This window comes from Amblyomma mixtum, chromosome 1, assembly GCF_055824585.1.
Source record: "Amblyomma mixtum isolate Tamu chromosome 1, ASM5582458v1, whole genome shotgun sequence".
Lineage (NCBI taxonomy): Eukaryota > Metazoa > Arthropoda > Arachnida > Ixodida > Ixodidae > Amblyomma > Amblyomma mixtum.
Window position 1 is genome coordinate 189,621,664 of NC_143012.1, and position 23,630 is coordinate 189,645,293.

Consider the following 23,630-nt stretch of genomic DNA (forward strand, 5'->3'; position numbering starts at 1 on the left):
GTGACGTCACGCCGAGACCGAGATCCACTCATCCGGGCACTGAAATCCACTCATCCGGGCAGAAATTCCAGTTATCCGGGCACTGAAATCCACTCATCCGGGCACTGAATTCCAGTCATCCGGGCACTGAATTCCAGTTATCCGGGCACTGAAATCCACTCATCCGGGCTCTGAAACGAGAACATCCGGGCACCGTACGAGACTTAACGAGGTTTAACGAGACTCTCTAAGCCCTCCTACGCGACCGGCATGCAAGCGCCGGTTGGTCTCCAAACGAGACAAAAAATAACTGCTGCCAGTGCCTTCTCAATGTTTATCAAGATATCAGTGGAGCTGTGGGTTTGATAATGCACGGAATTATAATTTCCGATTTCTAATAACGCGCGCAAAAAGCACATAAATGCCACGTTACACTTCGTTGTCATACGTGATCCGGGGGAGAAGCGCTGCGTTCAAAGGGCAAGGCATCGCGCCGAACGGGTGGTGGCGTTCCTCCCTTCCATTACGGCGCGGTTCGGGTGTCCACCGAGATGGCAGAGAATTACTGTGCCATTTCCTTTCCTCAAAAAACCTTGCGTTCAAATGGCAAGGCATCGCGCTGAACGGGTGGTGGCGTTCCTCCCTTCCTGTACGGTGCGGTTCGGGTGTCCACCGAGATGACATTAGGCCCGTAAACATTTCATGCTTACTCTACTCTCGGTTACGGGAGAGGCAGAGAATTTTTTTAATGTCGCAATTTGTTTTGTTATTCTGCTGTGCTTTTTGGGTATTCTATAACGACGGCTCTTGCAGACGTTTTTGCTTTAAATTATCTCGTTTATCAAATTAAAGATCGGAACTTTTTCCCGGTCGCATTTCCACTCGTTTTATTTTGCGTTTTCTTTGCGCGAATCCTTAATATCAATGAGCCATAACAGGTGCATTGCTGAGTAGTGCGTCGCGTCATTTCGAGCTAGCGCAGACACGCATGGGTGGGCCGCATGACTATGGCTTAGACCGACCTGCCTACACGGGTGTGTATAAAATGTAGGGTATTCGTCGCTCTAGAAGCGAATGATTGGATTATATTGATGAATGGTGTTGCTTGGACGTATGTCATCCTACTTTGTCCGCCACAATTATCATATATGAAACACTCAAAGAACACGCATTGTTCCCGCTAATTTTAGTTATTGTTTTATATTTCCGGTATTTTCATAGTAACACATTTATCTCAGCTTCAACCAAAGAGGCACACGACCGCATATATTCCGCTAATGTTTGAAGCCGTTTTGACGAAATTCATGCCCAAGCTCCACGTTTCCACTTCAAACATCTCCCCATTGTCGTTTCCTTGCCGCTTTTCACGTGCTCAACTGCCTATGGCGCATCCTCCGGACATTCCGGAATTCTTTCACTCATTTCACCCCCCCCCCCCCCCCCTTTTTGAAGTCCCATACAGCCGCCTTTTGCCGGGCCGAGCCTCTTTCTTGGAAGAGCGCTGGCCCTCACCATGCTAGGGGTTATTTTTATTTTCTTTGTAATTTTAGGTACACTGACCTTCTCTAACCTGTTTTCCCCTCGCGCCCAACTAAGCGCAACGCCACCCATCCACCCTCCCTAGATTTTCTTCTACCCCTTTTCCAGCTGCCGTTTCTCTTGCTGCAGAAAATTCTCCGAAAAATTTAAGAAACCTGTCCCATCGTCGTCTCCTCCTTTCCCGAACACTCGCCCAACGAGCATCGCCTGTACCTAGCAAGGCGGCGAAAAGCCACACAACCAGCGTGCCGACGAAGCATGCGCGCTCAAGCTGACGCCGTTCGTTGTCTGGAATCCACATCCGATACGTTTTGACAATTATGACGTAATTCAGTAGCCTGGCCTGCAAGATTCTATTTGTGAGTACCACCATACTTTTATCTTGAAATGTGTTGGAAATCAATATGGTTCTTGGCGTAATTGCCGCTTTGACTCAGCGCCAACCTTTTTTTTCTCCGGCAGGAAAAGAGAAAGCGACAAAGCACTGGCGCAAACTTCTGAATGCTAACTTTCACAGCGAAATGTCTAGCGCAAAGGCATGCACAGAATGGTGAGAACTTTATTTTTCAGCTTTGATAAAATGGATTTACCGAACGTTGACTATCTCTTCAATCACCGTGGCGGAGTGTTGTGTGGCCCGACTCATGTTGCGTTCATTACGACATTGGTCGTCTATCGTTTGTGCAAGATGAGTACCAGAAGCGCTTATTCTTCCACTGCAGCAGTTTTCTGGCCGCGTGTAATATTCCCGTGCCGGGTGCCTTTGTCTTGGCCAGTTGCAGGCGTACGAGAAAAAGCGGAATTCCTGGTCCCAGCGAACTTTATCCATGTTGTCTCGGAATTAATCACCCATGGACTATCGGAAGAATTTCGTCTGGTTTTCAAGTAAGATTTCCGGCTGCCCTGTTACATGCATGCCAAGCGACATAGATAATCTGCTTACTTTCAAAAAAGTGTATTCAGTCCCCTGCATTCAGCGCATTTCGCAAAACTGTGCAAGCCGTCTTTACATGGGATATTATATTTCTAAGAGAAAAAAAAAATGCTCACAGCTGTTCAATGGGGAGGAGATGCTACCACCTGTGCCATACTTTGCTGGAACAAAAAGGCAAACAGCCAGCTCGCTATAGACATGTAATTTTGATCGGAAAGATAAAAAGAGATTGATTTGTATTAAACACTATATTTATCTCTTTTGTGACTTTTAATATGTATTTTAGGGTGTGACATGGCAAATTGGGATTAGAAATTAGCAATACGGTGGAAAAAAATTGTTAAATTCAATTCAACATTTTGCTATTACTGTGGGGATTTGTATGAAGAGTCATTTAGAAATTATACTTTCAACATATGTTGCGAGTATCTTCTCGCACACTGCGCGCCACTAAGATCAATGTGTTATTTTATTTCTTGTCTTTTTTTCTGCGATGGTTGTACTTACACTCATGATCACATCATGCACCTCTTTGGAGCTGCGATGTACAGCCAGGTCATCGTGCAAGAGCTTGGCGAGGAATTTGTTTCAAGGCACTGCAAAAGTTCTCTTACAAGAGGGGGGCAACGATCAGTGCCGATATGACTCATCGATTCAGCGGCTCCGGGCACTGTGCATTTCACGATGTACTGGCACCGTAGATGCAATAAATTTCGTTCTTTGAATCCGTTCCTTCTTTTTTTGTATGTCTGCTGACTGCTTATATGAAAAATGTTACACATACAAGCTCTGGCTGGTGGAAAACAAGCGGTATATGTCTGCATTGTTGCTGGCCAGCAAGAGGTGTGCTACAAAACTAGGTGGGACCCCCGATCGCATACAATTCCCCACTGGCCTTGCAATTGATATGCCAGCTATAAAAGTTAGATCAAGGGTGGAAAAGCGGGCACAAGTCGGAGCGAACCTGGGGCCATTGTTGATACTGGCTGAATGTCGGCATACTATTGGCGCGAATTCCGGGCCATTATTCATACATTGGCTAAATATTAATTAATAGATTATTAATAGATTGGCTGAACATGGGCATAGCCTTGCCACGAACGTTGGCCATTTGTGGATAGACTGGCTGAATGTTTGGTCAATGCTGGTAGCTAGACTGGCTGAGTATAGGCACAATCTTGGCATGAATGAAGGGCCATTGTTGGAAAAAGTCTCGGATTGCTCAAATGCCTATGTAGGACCATTATTCACTCCAATTTCCGCCACTCTTTTGCCACTGTTGGACCAATCAATTTGTGCTGCTTGGGGCGGGCATCAGAGAATATCCTGGCAGCGATAAATTGCTGCCATCACCCTGGAGTGCAACTGCATCAGGTGGTGTGGAGGAAGCAGAGAGGAGCTGCTGCCGGGGGACTCGTTCCCAGTGAAATCCCTTGCAGTTCTATGGTAGGATAACTAATTGGAGATAATAGCCCGTCCATAGGGCCAAACTCGAAGGAAGGAAGGCGAAGGATCGGATTGCTATAATGTGTTGGCTAGGGTGAGTGACGATATTTTCAGCAATTATTTGTTGAATTTGTTGTAGTATGGCTGTGTGATGACTAATAATCGTTTCTGCAAGCTCTGTGATGGTGGTTCAATGAAATTTTGAATGTTAGCCAGAATATTATCTTCGACCTGTTGGGCAAATGCTAATGCTTTAAGTTGGGCTAGTTGGTAGTCGGTATCAGACATATTGATACCGTGTCCGTGTGTTCTGTCTAGCGTGTGTTCTGTCGCCTTCTCTGTCCTGTGTGTGTGAATTTCGCTAGTCAATATGTGTGGGCAAAGTTTTTTAATTTAGAATCCATGTCTGGGAATCGTCTGGCCTAGGATTCCTTTGTGTAGGGAGTGTGGAAGGTTGAAGTGCTGGCAAAGAGATTTCAGGAGTTTGTGAAGGAGAGGGTGGAAGAACAGCAGAGGGGATAAAATTAACGGCCGCCCTGAGATGCCTTACCTCTTTACACAGAAGATCTATCTCTTCTTCCCCTTTGATCTTCGGGTGTACATGTGGCTTTGGTCCAGGCTCAATGGCAATCTCGATGAGGCACTAGCGGTGGAAAATGCTTGGTATACCTGGACGAATTTGTTGTACATTCGCCAACGTTCGCAGAACACCTCCAGCGCCTCTTGACCGTGCTACAGGTCATAAAATCTGCCGGCCAACGTTAATGCCCGAATATTTCACTTCGGTTATCAGAAGCTCCTGTCCCTAGGCCAAGTCGCCACCCACTATGGGGTACAGCCGAACCCTGCTAATACCGCTGACGTAGGCCAAACTTGCCACTCTGGAGAAGAAAATGGTCCGCGTTGTCTGGACCTCGGCGCTTTTTACAGCCTGTTCAAGTAAAACTCTAGTTTGGGCGAGTTGGTTCATGATGAAATACAAACTGGTATGGCGCAAGAAACGGGGACACAGAAGGCACACAAAACACAGGACTGACGCCAACTTTCAACTGGGGTTTATTGCACCAAGCCTGCCTTTTATACCACAACCAAGCCATATCAACGAAAGCGTAAACGTTGTACATATAAAACGGCAATTCATGCGACCACTGGCAATAAAGTAACGCTGATCATAACAATCTAATCTAAACAGAGCTTGGGAGGCCAACTTATTTTCTGGCCAGCAGAAACACATCAACCAAGGCAAAAAATAAAAACGAAACAAGGCACTGGGGCATGACAAATCCACACTAACGAATTATGAAACGCGTGATGAAGGCGAAACAGAGCAAAAAATCGAACGACTATGAGATAAAACCACGTGAAAAAAGATAACCAACAATAACCCGGCAAAAAAACATGACCAACAATAACGCGGAAAAACATGACCAACAATAACAATAAGGAGGGATGAAGTCTGAAGATACAGCACCTAGCGTCAAGTGATAAAAAACTGAAGATCATTCCTGAAGAACAGTCGTCTTAGCGTCTAAGAATCTAGAAATTGTAAAACACCGGAAGAAAGGACGAAATAAGAGCACAAAACCAAGGGAAATCTGCGAACTACAAAAAACCTTCTATAAAAGACGTCTCGGCGCTGCTAAGCATAATGGAAGGCCTCCTAACGCATTTGTTGCCAGCTTTTTCGATGAAATATGCCTCAACAATTTCTCTCTCAGTTTTATCTTTCCCACTCTTTAAAAATCTAGCTTTCTCGAATTCGGGACGGCAATTAGAACAGCTGTTGCAGTGGTCCACCAGGAAGCTTCTTTCGTTGTTGCGCAAGTTTCGGGAATGCTCATTTGCACGCTCATTAAAACAACGACCTGTTTGCCCGATGTAAACGAGGCCACAGCTAAGCGGTATCTCATAAACCACTTGTGTCCTGCATTGCGTGAACTTTTTTTGGTGTTTTATGGTGCAAGCCGGCCGCTTTTCTCTGTTGGTCATGGCACAAAGTCTTGAAAGCTTACAAGGCGCGGAGAATACAACTTGAACATTATGTCTGCTCGCTATTTTCTTAATGTTATGCGACACCTTGTGAATATACGGTATTACTGTTACTGATGAATGCGATACCGGCTCCCTGATGCAAGTGAGTTGCTTGAGTTTCTGCAAAAGCATTTCGCACACCGCCGAAATTACCATTTGACAGCGCTTTTTCAAAGCTTGTAAAACGCGCGATTGTTTCTAACTTCCTGCAATCTGCCTTAAACAAATCTTGCCCCCACATGTTGTCCACAAGCTTTCGCACTCAAGTTGAAAGGCTAAAACAGGCAGGTTATCCGCCTTGTCTAATTTCGGCGGTGTGCGAAATGCTTTTGCAGAAACTCAAGCAACTCACTTGCATCAGGGAGCCGGTATCGCATTCATCAGTAACAGTAATACCGTATATTCACAAGGTGTCGCATAACATTAAGAAAATAGCGAGCAGACATAATGTTCAAGTTGTATTCTCCGCGCCTTGTAAGCTTTCAAGACTTTGTGCCATGACCAACAGAGAAAAGCGGCCGGCTTGCACCATAAAACACCAAAAAAAGTTCACGCAATGCAGGACACAAGTGGTTTATGAGATACCGCTTAGCTGTGGCCTCGTTTACATCGGGCAAACAGGTCGTTGTTTTAATGAGCGTGCAAGTGAGCATTCCCGAAACTTGCGCAACAACGAAAGAAGCTTCCTGGTGGACCACTGCAACAGCTGTTCTAATTGCCGTCCCGAATTCGAGAAAGCTAGATTTTTAAAGAGTGGGAAAGATAAAACTGAGAGAGAAATTGTTGAGGCATATTTCATCGAAAAAGCTGGCAACAAATGCGTTAGCAGGCCTTCCATTATGCTTAGCAGCGCCGAGACGTCTTTTATAGAAGGTTTTTTGTAGTTCGCAGATTTCTCTTGGTTTTGTGCTCTTATTTCGTCCTTTCTTTCGGTGTTTTACAATTTCTAGATTCATAGACGCTAAGACGACTGTTCTTCAGGAATGATCTTCAGTTTTTTATCACTTGACGCTAGGTGCTGTATCTTCAGACTTCATCCCTCCTTATTGTTATTGTTGGTCATGTTTTTCCGCGTTATTGTTGGTCATGTTTTTTTGCCGGGTTATTGTTGGTTATCTTTTTTCACGTGGTTTTATCTCATAGTCGTTCGATTTTTTGCTCTGTTTCGCCTTCATCACGCGTTTCATAATTCGTTAGTGTGGATTTGTCATGCCCCAGTGCCTTGTTTCGTTTTTATTTTTTGCCTTGGTTGATGTGTTTCTGCTGGCCAGAAAATAAGTTGGCCTCCCAAGCTCTGTTTAGATTAGATTGTTATGATCAGCGTTACTTTATTGCCAGTGGTCGCATGAATTGCCGTTTTATATGTACAACGTTTACGCTTTCGTTGATATGGCTTGGTTGTGGTATAAAAGGCAGGCTTGGTGCAATAAACCCCAGTTGAAAGTTGGCATCAGTCCTGTGTTTTGTGTGCCTTCTGTGTCCCCGTTTCTTGCGCCATACCAGTTTTTATTTCATCATGAACCAACTCGCCCAAACTAGAGTTTTACTTGACCATATTTCTCCTACAATGGGCCCTTTCCTCTTTCGAAGCTTCCGCACCGAACCTGCCATTACGTGTCTCAACCTGATTGCTGTCTCAACGTGCCAGTCTCGAGTGGTCTCCTACTGCTTGAAACGGAAAATAGTTCCCTTGGAGGTTCAGTCATTATTCGGTGTTCTGCAGCCATCTTGGGGGCACGTCAGGCGCGTCTGCAAGATACTCAAGTCTGAGTACTGGAGGCAAGTACGAATGTACCAAGACTGGCTTCGTGTCCTCGTCGTGGTAGGAAGGGAACCTGCCAAGGAAAACCGGCGTTTTCAAGAGATGAAGCGTCTGGCGGCAAGTTCTACAGAGTTTCTCTGGCAGCGTGCTCTTTTGAGCCTTATTCCCCGTGAAAAGAGGCAGCCCGCTGAAAGCCCCAGGCAGCTTACCATACTAGGAAATGCAGTTGTGCCTGAAGAAGTCCAACGGATTTTGGAAAAAGGTCCGAAGTTCAGCTTGGCTCCTTGTGCTCAGCGTCAAGAGCTACTTGCCATGGTAAGAAGGGTGGCTAACAGTGCCCCAGACCAGGAAAAAGGAAGAGTCATAAGCGACGGCGTTGCTTGCCTGAAGGCCACAGTACATGGCGGTCGTTCAAAAAAGCTGCCACTGCAGAAGCTTTCAACTGCGCTAAAAGACAATGACCTCGTACCGCTACAGGCTGATAAGGAGGGTGGCTTTGCTCTCCTGTCCGCTGGTGTATTCCGTGAAAAGGCATTGGCTGCAATTCACAAAAACTTCAAAGAGGTCCCGTTTAAAGTTCGAAAACAAAAAGGAGAAGCTCTTCAAATCCTAGAAGATTTGCGTCTAGAAGGCATTAAGAAATTGGCAAAGGGTGAAAAGAGAGGATTTCTTGAAGTGTTCTTCACTGTAAAGACCCACAAGCCTGGATTCCCGCTGCGCACCATCGTGTCAGAACAAGGAACTTGGCAACGTCTCGTTAGCCGCAACCTCCAGACAAACCTTGGCACCCTGGTAACCGACGACCCTTTCGTTGTGCGCAGCTCATCGGACGTTATTAAGCATTTAGAAGCTTTGCCCGCCCACAAGTACACCGCGTTCTCCATTGACATAGAGGAACTGTACTATTCGGTTCCTCACCAAGGACTCCTAAGAGCGGTCAAGGATAAAACCCTGTCTACAGGAGAAGTTCGCTTCCAAAATGCTGCTGGAATAAGCACTGATAATTTCATTACGCTATTGGAATTCTACTTGAAATCCACCGCAATTTCCTACGAGGGAAAGTTCTACGTCCAGAAGAAAGGAATCTGCATCGGCTCTTCTGTTGCACCCGTCCTTTGCGACATCTTCCTTTCAGTGGTAGGAGCGGACATCAGCAGAAATATCAGTGACCCTCATGTAGTTTCCATACACAGGTATGTCGACGATTTCTTGGTCATTCTGAAGGACATTCCGGAACAGGATCTAGACGCTGCCGTCACGAGGACTGTGTCCGTTTTTTCAAGCCACGGCCAGGGTCTCACGTTTACCAAGGAGGTCCCTACGGACAGCCAACTCCAGTTTTTAGATATCAAGTTAATGTTTCCGTACAAAGGTCTTTGCTGGCTGTACAACCCGCGTTCTAAGAAAGGCTTGCTACCTTTTGACAGCGCTCATTCAAAGCTTGTAAAACGCGCGATTGTTTCTAACTCCCTGCAATCTTCCTTAAACAAATCTTGCCCCCACATGTTGTCCACAAGCTTTCGCACTCAAGTTGAAAGGCTAAAACAGGCAGGTTATCCGCCTTGTCTAATTTCGGCGGTGTGCGAAATGCTTTTGCAGAAACTCAAGCAACTCACTTGCATCAGGGAGCCGGTATCGCATTCATCAGTAACAGTAATACCGTATATTCACAAGGTGTCGCATAACATTGAGAAAATAGCGAGCAGACATAATGTTCAAGTTGTATTCTCCGCGCCTTGTAAGCTTTCAAGACTTTGTGCCATGACCAACAGAGAAAAGCGGCCGGCTTGCACCATAAAACACCAAAAAAAGTTCACGCAATGCAGGACACAAGTGGTTTATGAGATACCGCTTAGCTGTGGCCTCGTTTACATCGGGCAAACAGGTCGTTGTTTTAATGAGCGTGCAAGTGAGCATTCCCGAAACTTGCGCAACAACGAAAGAAGCTTCCTGGTGGACCACTGCAACAGCTGTTCTAATTGCCGTCCCGAATTCGAGAAAGCTAGATTTTTAAAGAGTGGGAAAGATAAAACTGAGAGAGAAATTGTTGAGGCATATTTCATCGAAAAAGCTGGCAACAAATGCGTTAGCAGGCCTTCCATTATGCTTAGCAGCGCCGAGACGTCTTTTAAAGAAGGTTTTTTGTAGTTCGCAGATTTCCCTTGGTTTTGTGCTCTTATTTCGTCCTTTCTTTCGGTGTTTTACAATTTCTAGGTTCTTAGACGCTAAGACGACTGTTCTTCAGGAATGATCTTCAGTTTTTTATCACTTGACGTTAGGTGCTGTATCTTCAGACTTCATCCCTCCTTATTGTTATTGTTGGTCATGTTTTTCCGCGTTATTGTTGGTCATGTTTTTTTGCCGGGTTATTGTTGGTTATCTTTTTTCACGTGGTTTTATCTCATAGTAGTTCGATTTTTTGCTCTGTTTCGCCTTCATAACGCGTTTCATAATTCGTTAGTGTGGATTTGTCATGCCCAAGTGCCTTGTTTCGTTTTTATTTTTTGCCTTCGTTGATGTGTTTCTGCTGGCCAGAAAATAAGTTGGCCTCCCAAGCTCTGTTTAGATTAGATTGTTATGATCAGCGTTACTTTATTGCCAGTGGTCGCATGAATTGCCGTTTTAATGTACAACGTTTACGCTTTCGTTGATATGGCTTGGTTGTGGTATAAAAGGCAGGCTTGGTGCAATAAACCCCAGTTGAAAGTTGGCGTCAGTCCTGTGTTTTGTGTGCCTTCTGTGTCCCCGTTTCTTGCGCCATACCAGTTTTTATTTCACCGCCTGTTCATTGCCACCTTTTCCCCACTTTACCGACGCCCATGTAAAGGCTTCAAGAAGGCGGATGGGCGGCTCCTTCTCCGCCTTCTCACCGATACATTGCTGTGCCTTCCACTAATAAAACATTTTCACCCATCCTTTAGCGGCAGCTGGCGCACTGTACAGCGGTGGCTTCGGACACCTATCACATGGCGTGGGCCTGCCCCTCGAAGCCGGCCATTTCCCCCATACCAAACCCACCCCAGAAGAATTGGGAGGCGACCCTTCTCGGCTGCCTTGACTTACCAGCAAAACAAGCCTTAATCGGGCGCTCCCGGGCGCGGCGGCCACCGCCACTGGTGTCAAAAACAAGGGACCTCCACCTAATGCTAGTAAGGATCGGTCCCTTACGGGCGGATCCAAACATACCTCCGTTGTCTTCCAAACAAATGTTTTCACCACCATCCCGACTTGCTGTACCGTTGATGCGTCTGACAGAAAAGACCTTCACTACGGGTGTACAAAACAGCAGGAGCAGGCATTTCATGCACAACGGCTCCACTTGCAAAATCGTGTCCCGGATGTCCTCCCCACCCCGTCAGAAACCTGATTTTCATCCGATCTCTACCTTCAAAGATATTACAACATCCTGCCAAGGAAGTCATCGTCATTACCCCCACACATGCAAAGCCTCAATAATGCGGATGATCGGATCCTTCTTCGCCTTCTGGCCAATAGAGTGCTGTGCCCGGGAGCACTGGTAAAATATATCGACCCGCCCTTCAGTGGCAGCTCCCCTTAGCGCAAAGCAGCGTCTTCGGACTCCTATGCCGTGGTGAGGGCCTGCCCCTACCACCCAAGCTGTTCCCCAAACGCCAAAGCAAACCGGGAGGACTTGAAGGTGATTCTGCTCGGCTGCCATGACTTACAGGTCCATCAAGCCTTAGTCGGGGACGTCCGCGCGGCGGCCGCCGCCGCTGTGGTCCCGAGCTAGGAACCCCCACCTAGTGCTTGTAAGGATGGCGCCCTTACGGGCTAATCTCAGCAGACCTCAACCCTTCCTGATGACTGTTTTCACCACCATCACCGCTTGCAAACCCCGCCTGACATTTGTCATTTCCTTTGTCGCGATAGATTTGATTTATTGCGGCTTAATAAATTAATTTTTTGAGGAATGGACATTCAATAGCTCTGTATGTGTCTCTCTTTCGCGGTGGACACCTGAACTGCGCCGTACGGGTAGGGAGGAAGGTGAGAGTGAAAGAATCGAGAGAGAAAGAGGTGCCCTAGTGGTGGTCTCCAGACTAATTTCGGCCACCTGGGGATCTTTAACGGGGACTAATATCGCACAGCACGCGGGCGCCTTTTGCGTTCCGCCCCCATCGAAACGCATCCGCCGCGGCCGTGTGGTTTCTGAGGAAAGGAAAAGGTGCAGTAACTGTGCTACTTCTCGGCGGACCCCCTCAAGCGCGCCCATAAGAAACAAGAAATTATTCTTACACCGTGCAAGAAATATAGAAGTGAAAGAAGGAAAACAGAAAGAGATGCACTGATTTCTATGTGCACTGATCCTCGCACCACATGAACACCCTGAAAACCAGGATATTTCACGGCAGTCGCAGCCTATGAAGACGGCACAGTGGGGGCCGTTGGCGATGCTCCATCTCCCGGACCAGTTGCAGGGTATTGACGGCATACGGCATGCGCTGTATGCCGATGATATCACGATCTGGGCCACAGAGGGAAACTTAGGGCGCATGGAGGAATGCCTGCAAACAGCCGCTCACGTAGTGGATCGCTACGCAGGGCACTGTGGTCTCCAATGCGCACCCAGCAAATCTGAATTTGTACACCTTAGGGCATCACCTAAGGACAATACCAAAATACATCTCTCCTTAACAAGTGGCCCCATACATGAGGCCAAAGAAATTCGAATACTCGGACTCTTCATCAATAGCCAAAGAAGAGTAGACACAACATTGCACAAGCTCCGCAAAATTGGAGACCAGGTGGGCCGTATGGTCCGTCGCGTCTCCAATAAGAGAGGGGGTTTGCGAAGCAAGGATGCAGTTCGGCTGGCCCATGCTTTCGTTATCAGCCGAATTCTCTATTCGGCCCCTTATCTACACTTGCGGAAGCACGACGAAGACAAAGTTGAGGTAATACTCCGTAAAATGATGAAGAGGGCACTTGACCTTCCTGTCTCCACCTCCAATGCGAGACTTCTTGCATTGGGAGTGGTGAACACCTTTCAGGAGCTCAAGGAAGCCCATCTCACAAATCAATACACGAGGCTAGCCCAAACGAAGTCGGGCCGGGACTTGCTAGCCCGGCTTCACATCCAACACGATTTCCACATTCAGGAGCGGGTCCGAGTGCCCGAACTCTGGAGACGCGCCGTCAGAGTTCGACCCCTCCCCACTAAGATGGATAAGGAAGACCATAGTGGTCGTCGCCAGGCTAGGGCGGAAGCCTTAGCGCGCCACTATGGCAACAAGCAAGGTGTCTACTACGTAGATGTAGCCGGGCCGACCCACGGGGGGTGGTACACTGCCGCGGTCATACATCAAGAAATACAGGTGGATGGTCTGTCCTTTCAAGCCCCAGGCACAACACAAGCTGAAGAGGTTGCTATCGCCCTAGCTGCTTCTGATACCAAATCAAAACACATCATAACTGATTCGCGTTCGGCGTGTAAAAATTATGAGACTGGCTGGATAACTCCACTAGCTGAACGAATATTAAGGAACTGCAGCCGAGACACCGATCCTACTCCCCGCTGCATAGTTTGGACTCCGGGCCATCAGGGCCTAGCAGGAAACGAAGCTGCAGACGCGGCGGCCCGAGCACTCATTCACCGGGCGTTCCCATTGGCTCCTGAGCACCTGAAACCTGAAGGTGGCTCTTTACTCTCGTTCAAAGACGTAACATCTTATTATAAGGATAGGCACCGCGTGTACCCAGCCCCTGCAAAGGGACTGGGGAAAGCAAACGAACGCGTTCTACTTAGACTATTCACTAATACAATGCTGTGCCCGGCAGTATTAAAACATTTCGATCCCGCGTTCACTGGCAGGTGCAAACACTGTGGCGAGGTGGCTGACACCTACCACATGGTTTGGGCTTGCCAGCGCAACTCAGCTCTCTCCCCCCACCCCAACCCTACCAGAGAGGAATGGGAGGCGGCCCTGCTTGGCTGCTCGGACCTTCAGGCCCAATAGGCTTTGGTCAAGAGGGCTACCAGAGAGGAATGGGAGGCGGCCCTGCTTGGCTGCTCGGACCTTCAGGCCCAAAAGGCTTTGGTCAAGAGGGCTAAGCTGGCGGCTTCGACCAATGGGGTCCCGGAATAGGGACTCCACCCATTGCGGGGCTCTTTAAGAAAGCCTCACCTCTTTTATTAAATAAAGGCTTTTCATCATCATCATCCACTATTCGAACTAATTCGCTTGCAGAGGCGGCAGGAGCCGCCATCGCACTTGCTCTGGCCCACTCCATCATTGACAAAAACATAACAGAAATTTGCACAGATTCACAGGCCGCGTACCGCCACTACCTAAAGGGCGTGGCGACTCCGGCAACACACCGTATTCTTACCACGGCCACCTCTCTCGACCGAACGGTTACTCTGTCGTGGGTCCCTGGGCATGCCTCGATCCCCGGTAATGAGCGCGTTCATGCGCTGGCCCGAGAACTCTCCTCCCGGACCCCGGAGGATCAGGCACCCAACCCTGCGCAAGAAGCCCCTTCGGTCCTCTCTACATATCACCAAATTACCCCATTTTACAAATTCAGCCGCATGACACTGCCACCACCCCACAGTACCTTGTCGCCCTTATCCAGCGCCACATGGCGGCAATTACAGACAGGCTGCTTTATTTCACCCGACCGCCTCTCATGCTTTCCTCCCACCTTTCCTCCTGATTGTAACACCTGTGGCGTGCCCAAATCCACACTTTTCCATTACCTTTGGGAATGTCCTTCCCCAAAGGCAGTATCCCCCATCCCCAATCCCACTCATTCTTCCTTGGAGGCTGCTTTACGGACCGCTCAGCCCGCCGGCCAGAAATGGTTAGTGGATCGGGCTTTACGTGAAGCACTAGCCCGTGGACTCCTGGACCAGTAGGGGACCACCCTGGAAGATTTTTTATTTGTGTGTGTAATAAAGTTGTTTCCATCCATCCATCCACCCTTTGATTTTCACCTCCATCGAAACACGGCCGCAAGGGTCGGGTTCGAGCACGGGTACAGCGGCTCAGTAGCCGAGTGCTGTATCCACTGAGCCACCGGGCCAGTCGCTTAATATGTCGCTCTATATTCAAGATCACACCTATGTACTATGCGACCTCTATTAGCGTTAAAGGGACACTGAGGAGAAATTGAAGTTGGCTTGTATTGACAGAATACCAGCTTCTGATTACAAAAACGCCACTCATACTGACAACAAAGCTCTTGTAACGTAGAAAACAGCAAGAACCAAAATACAGGTATCGCCGCCACAGGCCAAACTCGCAAATACAAGCGTTATGACGTCATAGGACAAAGCAGTGTTGCTAGAACCAATGGTTCTAGCAACTCTAGGACCCGAGAAGCCACAAATCACTGAGGCGCAGCCAATGCATGCGCAAATCTCCTTGACGTCGCCAGATGGCGCCACGTGCCCGGCAGCTACGCGCGCGCCTAAGTATCGGGACCAATCAGCGCCTGTTCCCCGGCGTTAGGCGGGCTCCCGCTATTCCGCTAGCGGTAACAAGCTGCACGGTATGCTAAAGGTGTCTATATGCGAGAACTTCGTTGACGACTTCGAGAACGAAATCCATCGTAACGCTGGCAAAACGCCAGTGCAAACGTAAGCGGAGCGACTGTAGCGACGGCCGCAATAGCCGATAGATGCCTTCAATGCGCGATCGGCGGTAGCTTTCATTTCGGCTGCTGCTAGGCCGCTCTGCTGGCCGCCAGAAATCACGGAGTCTGCGTTACGTCATGTCTACGTTATGTTTCACGTCACTTAGTCCTGTGTCGTCATAGCAGAATCCCAAGTTTGAATCAGAGCGGCGGGAAAAAATTTTTCAACTTCGAATCCAAATTTCTTAGAAATAAATGTATCTTTCGCTGCCGGCCAAGTGGCAACAAAGCCATGACATGCCGAACTATAGGATTTTGCTATAAAAAATATTGATAATACTCTCCTCACGGTCCCTTTAAGACCACACGCGGTAGAAATTATTCAGAAACCCTCTACCACGGCACCTCTTTCTAATTTCACTCCCACCTTTCTTCTTCCCTAACATCGCTGGCAGAGTGTCCACCGAGTACTGGGATAGATATTTCCTTTCCTCCAAAACAACACTGGTCACCACCCTAACTGTGTACGAGTGTATTGCACACCAGAGCTAGTACATTGTGGGTAGTGCGAAGCTCTTACGCGCTTTTAAGAGGTTCCAAGTCGATGAAAAAATATATACTCTTGCGCGTTGTGAAACGTAATAAACCTACAGCAGGACACTTTCGAAGTTTTTAAAGTAATTGATTACTGGGTCCGAAGGTATGCCTTCAACCAGACCAACGTTGCAAGCTCAACGGAACATCGTACTCTCTGGAAAAAATATACCGTGACTCAATAGCATTACGCCCACGTGATGAGTGAATGGTCAGGTCTGCTAGTAAATTGTATTGAGAGAGATGGAGAGAGAGAAAAGCTTTATCTAGAGAGCAGTTCGGGGCACACTTCAGTTGAATGGTGCTCCAGATGGTTTGGTTTGGTTTGTGGGGTTTAACGTCCCAAAGCGACTAAGGCTATGAGAGACGCCATGAGAGACGCCGTAGTGGAGGGCTCCGGAAATTTCGACTACCTGGGGTTCTTTAACGTGCACTGACATCGCACAGTACACGGACCTCTAGAATTTCTCCTCCTCCAAAGACATTCTAGCCGCCGCGGCCGGGAGAGAGAGAGAGAGAGAAAACTTTATTACAACAGGAATTCGGGGCACGCCCCAGGGTCCCCGCACGACCCCACTCCACTCAAGTGTTTATGTTCCTGAGGTCCATAACACTGGTAGCCCGGCCGGTGGCGATGGTCTGCACGGCCGGGTCCTCAGAGCGCAGCAGGGTCTCCCAGGTCATGAGGTGTTCTAGGTCCCGCGGGGGAGGGTCCGCCGGGCAGAGGGAAAGGATGTGGAGGGAAGAAGCGAAGGGTTCTGGGCATAGGGCGCATGCCGGAGTAGGGAAGGAGGGATGATAGTTGGCTAGGGAAAGGGGCGAGGGGAGATTGTGTGTCTGTAATCTGCGCCAGAGTGTTGCTTGTCTGTTATCTAGGGAGGGGTGGGGCGGAGAGTAGAGCTGGCGTGAGGCTCTGTATACCTGGGACAGCTCACTGAACGAGTGCATGCGCTCCTTCGTGAATCCCGCATCCGAGGCCACCTGAGCCCGGTTTAAAGAACCTCGGGCTAAAAGGTTGGCGGCCTCGTTTCCGGGATTCCCGGAGTGCGCAGGCACCCATATCAGCTCCACTTGGCGGGGCGGGGATGCATCGGGCGAGTCCAGTATGCCAAAAGCAGGGACATGGATTCGGCCTCGAGCAAAATTTAGAATCGCAGTTTTTGAATCAGTGAAAATGTACCGGGCTTCCGTGCGGGTGATTGCGAGTGCAATGGCGGCTTCCTCTGCAGCCTCTGGGGAGGTGTCGGGAGGGAGAGGTAGTGTGATGAGGGCAGAGAGGGAGAAAAACTTTATTTCAACAGGAATTCGGGGCACACCCCAGGGTCCCCGCAAGACCCCAATGCACTCAAGTGTTTAGGTTCCTAAGGGATTAGATGCGCCGTTATTCTTGCCCAAACCATGAGCCTTCATGGCGGAGTGGCAGCGTCTGCACTTCAAATGCAGAAGGCACTGGTTCGATTCCCAGCTTCGACACAGTTTTATTTTATTGTGAAAGCAATACTACTCACACTTTCAAGCCTTCGCGTGACCCGGCCGCAGTTCTGTTTGACCTTAGCGGAGTGAATATGGGCGGCCAACTCGCTCCTTCAGATAGCCCGGCTGCAGTTACGCCGCGCCGCGCACCTGTGGCGCTACTGCCGCTGCGTGTCATATCAGCTGTTGATTATGGGCAACCAACTCGCTGCTTCAGAGAGCCCAGCTGCAGTTAGGGTGTGTGTTTGCCGCGCTGCGCAACTCTAGCGCTACTGGCGCTGTGACGTCATACCAGCTGTAGATTATGGTTTCTTTCCCTCAGTCGAAACAACATCAAACACAAAATATAAAAAAATTACTGAAGACGCTTTGAGTTGTCGCGCAGCGGCGGCCGGTAGCCACGCGTGAGCTGTAGACGCGGCGCACTGCGTTCCAAGAAGCTTTCAGTAGTCACGCAGCGGCGGCCGGTAGCCACGCGTGACCTGTAGACGCGCCCCACTGCGTTCCATCAGTTGGAGGCGCGGCGCTTTTATGCGAAGCATACTACTTTAGCTGCCACTTCAGCCCTTCACCGTGGTTATGCGCCTCCAAATCACGTGAGACATGACGTGACACCAAGTGACATGATGACGTCACGACAGTAGAGAAACGGGGGCCCACCTCGCGCCGTCGCTGTGGTTGTGCGCCTCCAAATCACCTGATACATGACGTCACACCACGTGACACGATGACGTCACGACAGTGGAGAAACGGGGGCCCACCTCGCGCCGTCGCTGTGGTTGTGCGCCTCCAAATTACGCGACACGATGATGCTTCGCATTCTCAAGGCTCAACCAAGTTAAGCCTCAGCCATTTTGCTTTCGCAACCTACCAGGCTTAACCAAAGCTAAGCCCCGGCCAATTTTTTAAGTTGCGACGCCGAAACGCGCACACATTTGCCAACATTCCTTGGTCACGACAGTATGAGACATTAAAGGCTTTCGCCTTAAAAGGAAATTGCACGGCCCAGCCTACTGGCTCGGCCACCACCGCTGCCACGTGCAGATAGAGGAGAGTTAAAAGATCAGAAGAAAGAGAAAAAGAAAAAACGAAAAGACGCGCGTCGCAAAAAGCTGTTGCTGTGTTGTTGCGACTGAGAAAATTTGTTTGGTTTGGTTGGTTTATGGGGTTTAACGTCCCAAAGCGACTGAGGCTATGAGAGACGCCGTAGTGGAGGGCTCCGGAAATTTCGACCACCTGGGGTTCTTTAACGTGCACTGACATCGCACAGTACACGGGCCTCTAGAATTTCTCCTCCAAAGAAATTCCAGCCGCCGCGGCCGGGATCGAACCCGCGTCTTTCTGGTCAGCAGCCGAGCACCATAACCGCTGAGCCACCGCGGCGGCGCGACTGAGAAAAGGATGAAAAAGAAATTGCACGGGCCTGCCTACTGGCTCGAGCCGAGACACTACCGCTGCCACGTGCAGATAGAGGAGAGTTAAAATGTTTGGTTTGGTTTATGGGGTTTAACGTCCCAAAGCGACTAAGGCTATGAGAGACGCCGTAGTGGAGGGCTCCGGAAATTTCGACCACCTGGGGTTCTTTAACGTGAGGAAGGAGACAAAGAAGAGGTCTGTGCGCCGCCCCCCCCCCCCCGGGGACGCACGGCGGAGTGGCGTTCCACGTCAACGCCGCCTATGTGGCGCACTGCGCAGCGGCGTTCCACGTTAACGCACCATCTGGGCGACGCCGCTGCATTCTCATCCAGCCAGAGCTGGTCGTGCTCGCTGTCCACGGCAATGGAGGAAGTCCACGAACTTCCCAACATGGCAACCCAGAAGCCACGCCTGGAATTTCTACCACCGACATACCAAAGGGGAGCCTACCGCACGGGACGCCTGAGGAAGACCCGTACTCCTACTCCTATTCCAACTGGACGACGCCAGACATGACAGAAGCCTACCCGAAGGCTACGCCACGATTCAGGATGAACGACGCACGCAAAAAGGAGTGCAAGCCTGTGACGAAGGCAGAAACACACACACCTTCGCACGCCCCGTCAAATTACCGAGGCTGCCGCATGATGACTATAAGGTGGTAATACGTCTACGTGGACAGGTGACGCTCAATAACAACTCAGTTAGGTCACTACTTGCTGCTTTGCACTTCAAGCTGAGCCGCCAATTAAACCACGAGGCCAGGGTCAGAGTCAAGCCGGAGCAAAATATCGCTATTCTGTGCACCCCGGCTCCGGACCTCACGGAAGAGATATGGAACATCCAGGCAATCAATCTAGGAGGAAAGGAATATTCAATGAATGCTTATGCAGCCTCACCTGGAGTGAAGATAGCCAATGCCACGGTTCAAAGCCGATACAACTTAGCGGACGCTGAGGAAGTCGCAGTCGCTCTTGCCCTCAAGCCCGCTCACACCACTGAGCAATTGACTACAATCATGAGCGACTAGCAGGAAGCCTGCTAGGCATACCCTAATGGGGAACTCTGCCGAACGGCACTCCGAATCATGAGGAATAGCACTCCCGGTACACACACCGTCACAGTATTCAGTGGATCCCTGCCTACGAAGGCATAGAGAGCAATAAGGCGCCTGACAGGACGAGGACGCGCGCGTTCGCACGGGGAGTCAGACGTGCTGTTCGTCGGCTCCGCTGATTTTCAGCCGGAGCAGCGGAAGTTTCCGCCTGACCCTAGCAAGTTCATCCCCAACGTGCACCGAAAGCTGTCGGGAACATCTGGACACCAGTTTTTTCCAAGGTGGGCCCGGTTAAACCCCTTTTTCAGGCAACACATGGCCCGATCGGGCCGGTGGCGCGGCTAGGCCTAACGGCCGAACCGGTACCCGGCACATCGGGGCCTCTGGCCACTGACGCCAGTATGGCTGCTCCGCAAATCTCCTGCCGAGGCTACGACCCCGAAAACATGCGCTGGACAACGGTTAACCCAGCGGCAACCGAAGGCCCAGTTTCGGCAACGGTTACCCCAGCGGCAACCGGAGGCCCAGATTCGGCAAGATTTCGCAGCGCCGCGTTGAACGCCGCAGTGCTGCGCCGAGCGCAAGACCAAGCCTTAAAACCGGCGTCCGTAGACGCGGCCGGCGTTCACGTCGGAAACCAGCAGTCACCCGCCCCGCACGCGTCGGGCCGCAGTCGGCGACTGCTCACGAAGTGGAAACCGCCTGTTATACCCAAGCCTGCTCCAGACGACTACGTCGTCGTCATCAAGCCCCGGACCCACGTCTCGTTGTACGAGACTTTCCAGGAGACCGGCTATGGCCGGGCGTTCACGGCTCTCCTGGGCACGCAACCCGCAACTGACCTTACCATAATACCGGTAAGAGAACAAAACCTCATTATTGTTCAGACTGCGAAACCTGAGCTAGCCGACCGGATCATCGGCGAATTTGAACTTAATGGACCCGACGGGAGGGTCCCCCTTGTGGGGCACCTGCGCCAAGACGGCAAGGACGTCTGCTACGGCGTCATTACCGTCCGTAACTCTGAAACTACGGACTCGCTCCGTACTAGGCTCCAATGGCGCTACGGCACCATCGTGGAAGTGCGAAAATTTGGGACATCCAACAAAGCGAGACTGACTTTTGCCGGAACAGAGAAGCCACGTTTCGTGCACTACGATTCAGAGCTTGTACAAGTTAGGCCTTACCAGCGAACCATTCCAGCCTGCCGACATTGCGGTGTGGTTGGCCACCGCGTGGACGCCTTCCCCGGCCAGAGGCTGGACCGGTGTGGCCTGTGCGGACAGCAGGCTGTACTCGTTGAGGGGGTGCGGGCCCCTCACCAGTGCAACCCAAAGTGTTCAGTGTGCGGCGGGGCCCATGCCACGGGGGGCCCTGCGTGTACGGCTAAATATCGCGCTATCCAGCCCCCGCATGCCGAGCGTGGCCGTAAATCGAAGCGGAATCGACGCAAGCGTGGCAAGCGTCGCCCGGACAAGCTGAAGGCCAAGGCTGCCGACCAAGCCATGGACCAGCCTGTGAATTCCTCTACCGGGAGCCAGGGGAAACCTCCAGCTGCGCCACCGCCGCCTCAAGCCGGTGCAGCGAAGCCCCTCGGACCTCCCCAGAACGGCGGCTCCAAGACGTGGGCAAACGTTGTCAAGCAACACTCCCAGGTGAGCGGCGCGGGCAGGGCAGCTTCTCCCTTCCCTCCCCCTTCCCAATCCCAACCACGGCCAATCTCTGCCGAACAAAAAGAAATATCTGCTCTCCGCGAGCAGGTTGCAAATTTTCAAAAGCGCCCCGCAATAGCGGAGGCCCGCCAAAATTCCCCCAACCACACCTCTGCCTCACCCGCAGCAGAGGAAATGGAAAGCGACGCAACCCCTTCAGGACAGGCTGCGCATGCCCTCACGGCACTCGAGGCGAGAGTGAGCGCGCTCGAAACTCAAGTTAACAACAGAATATCCGCATTGGAAGCGCAAATCAATGCCACACTTACGGCGGCACTCAACAAAATTAGCCACCTTGCGGCATCTATCCCAAACCTCATAACCGCTCAGTTCGCTCAACTCACCCGCGCTCCCAAGCGCGCTGGCCCGCTCAAAACCTTCGCAGGCCGGCAGCTCAAAGCGTGTAGGCGTCGAATCGCCGGAGAAGAAGAAGAGGTCCCCTGTGCCATCCCCAGTGTAGAGAACGCTCCTCTCTTTGGAGCCACTGGCTCTCAAGCCTCCTCTCTCCAAACTCACAACTCTACCCTTGATCATGGCGGGCGCCCCTAGAAATAGGAAGCATCCGCGAAGCAATTCGATCCCTATTCAAATTGTACAGTGGAACTGTCGCGGATTCAAGGCACGCACAAAGCGAGCCGATCTACGCCTTTTCCTTACAACTTTCCCAGAATTACCTGCTGTGGTGGCCCTTCAGGAGCCAGGAAATGGCGCCACCCTTTCCAGTTACACGGTGTACCAGCAGGATGCGCAGAGCTGCCTCTGCGTACATAAAAATTACACGGCCTCCCAGGTTGACCTGGATCTTAGCGCTAATTTCTCCTATGTAATGGTGACGATCCTTCCGCTACGCAAACAGGACCCCCCATTGCACATACTCAACATTTACTGTCCCCCAAAGCTACCAAATGTTACATTCGCAGACATCTTCAGCCGGGCTTTGAAGGTCGCGAATCCGGATCCCCTCATAATCGCTGGGGACTTTAATGCTCCCAGCACCTTATGGGGGTACACACGTGAAGAGAAACGCGGACGCAAGTTGGCGGAGCTTGTTTCCACACTGGGCCTTACTCTTCACACGGATCCCGCGCAACCCACTCGTATAGGTAACTCCGTTACACGCGATACGTGTCCGGACCTCACCTTTACGAAAAATATTCGCTATGCAGATTGGAGGAACACCGAGGAATCCCTCGGTAGCGACCACTGCCTAATTACCACTACAATCCATACCAAACCACTCACAAGACCACAGGCCAATGCAAAACTACCCGACTGGACCAAATTTAGGAGCAGCTACACCAATCCTCAATCAATAATGGACCAAGGATACTCAACGTGGTCCCAACACCTAGTATCCCACTTGAAATCAGTCGAGCAAAATGTTCAACTCTCAGAGGCGAGCCCGGCGGTGGATAACCACCTCCTCCACCTCTGGGAGGCACGACACAGCCTAGTCCGCCGCTGGCGTCGTCAAAAACACAATCGGAAACTCAAAATTCGCATCGCGGATATCACCCAACAGGCGGCACAATACGCGGCCCAACTCGCCGACTCCAATTGGGTGCACCGATGCAACACTGCAGCTCGGCAAATGTCGAGTCGGAGTACGTGGCGCCTCTTCCGCGCCCTTATTGATCCGGCACAAACCCGTACTGAGACACAAAAACAGCTTCAAAGGGCTATACATAACTTCACTGGAGACACGGCCAAACTGGCCGATGCGCTCCGCGACAAATATTTGAGTATACACCAGGATCCCCGTGGTCAGGCGTACTCGTATGCAGGTTCCGAGAACGCGGATTTGGATCAACCGTTCCAGCTCCATGACCTAAAAGCTGCCCTGGCTAAAATGAAGCGAGGTACAGCACCAGGCCGGGACAAGGTGACGGTAAAGCTTATTGCCAACCTCCCAGATCCCGCCTACGAAACTCTCCTCGATTACTTCAACACTATCTGGATTGGAGGCACAGCACTCCCCATAGATTGGAAAACGGCACCAGTAACTTTCATTCCCAAGCCAGGTAAAGCCATTAACACCGACAACCTCCGGCCCATCTCCCTCACTTCGTGTGTGTGGAAGCTGATGGA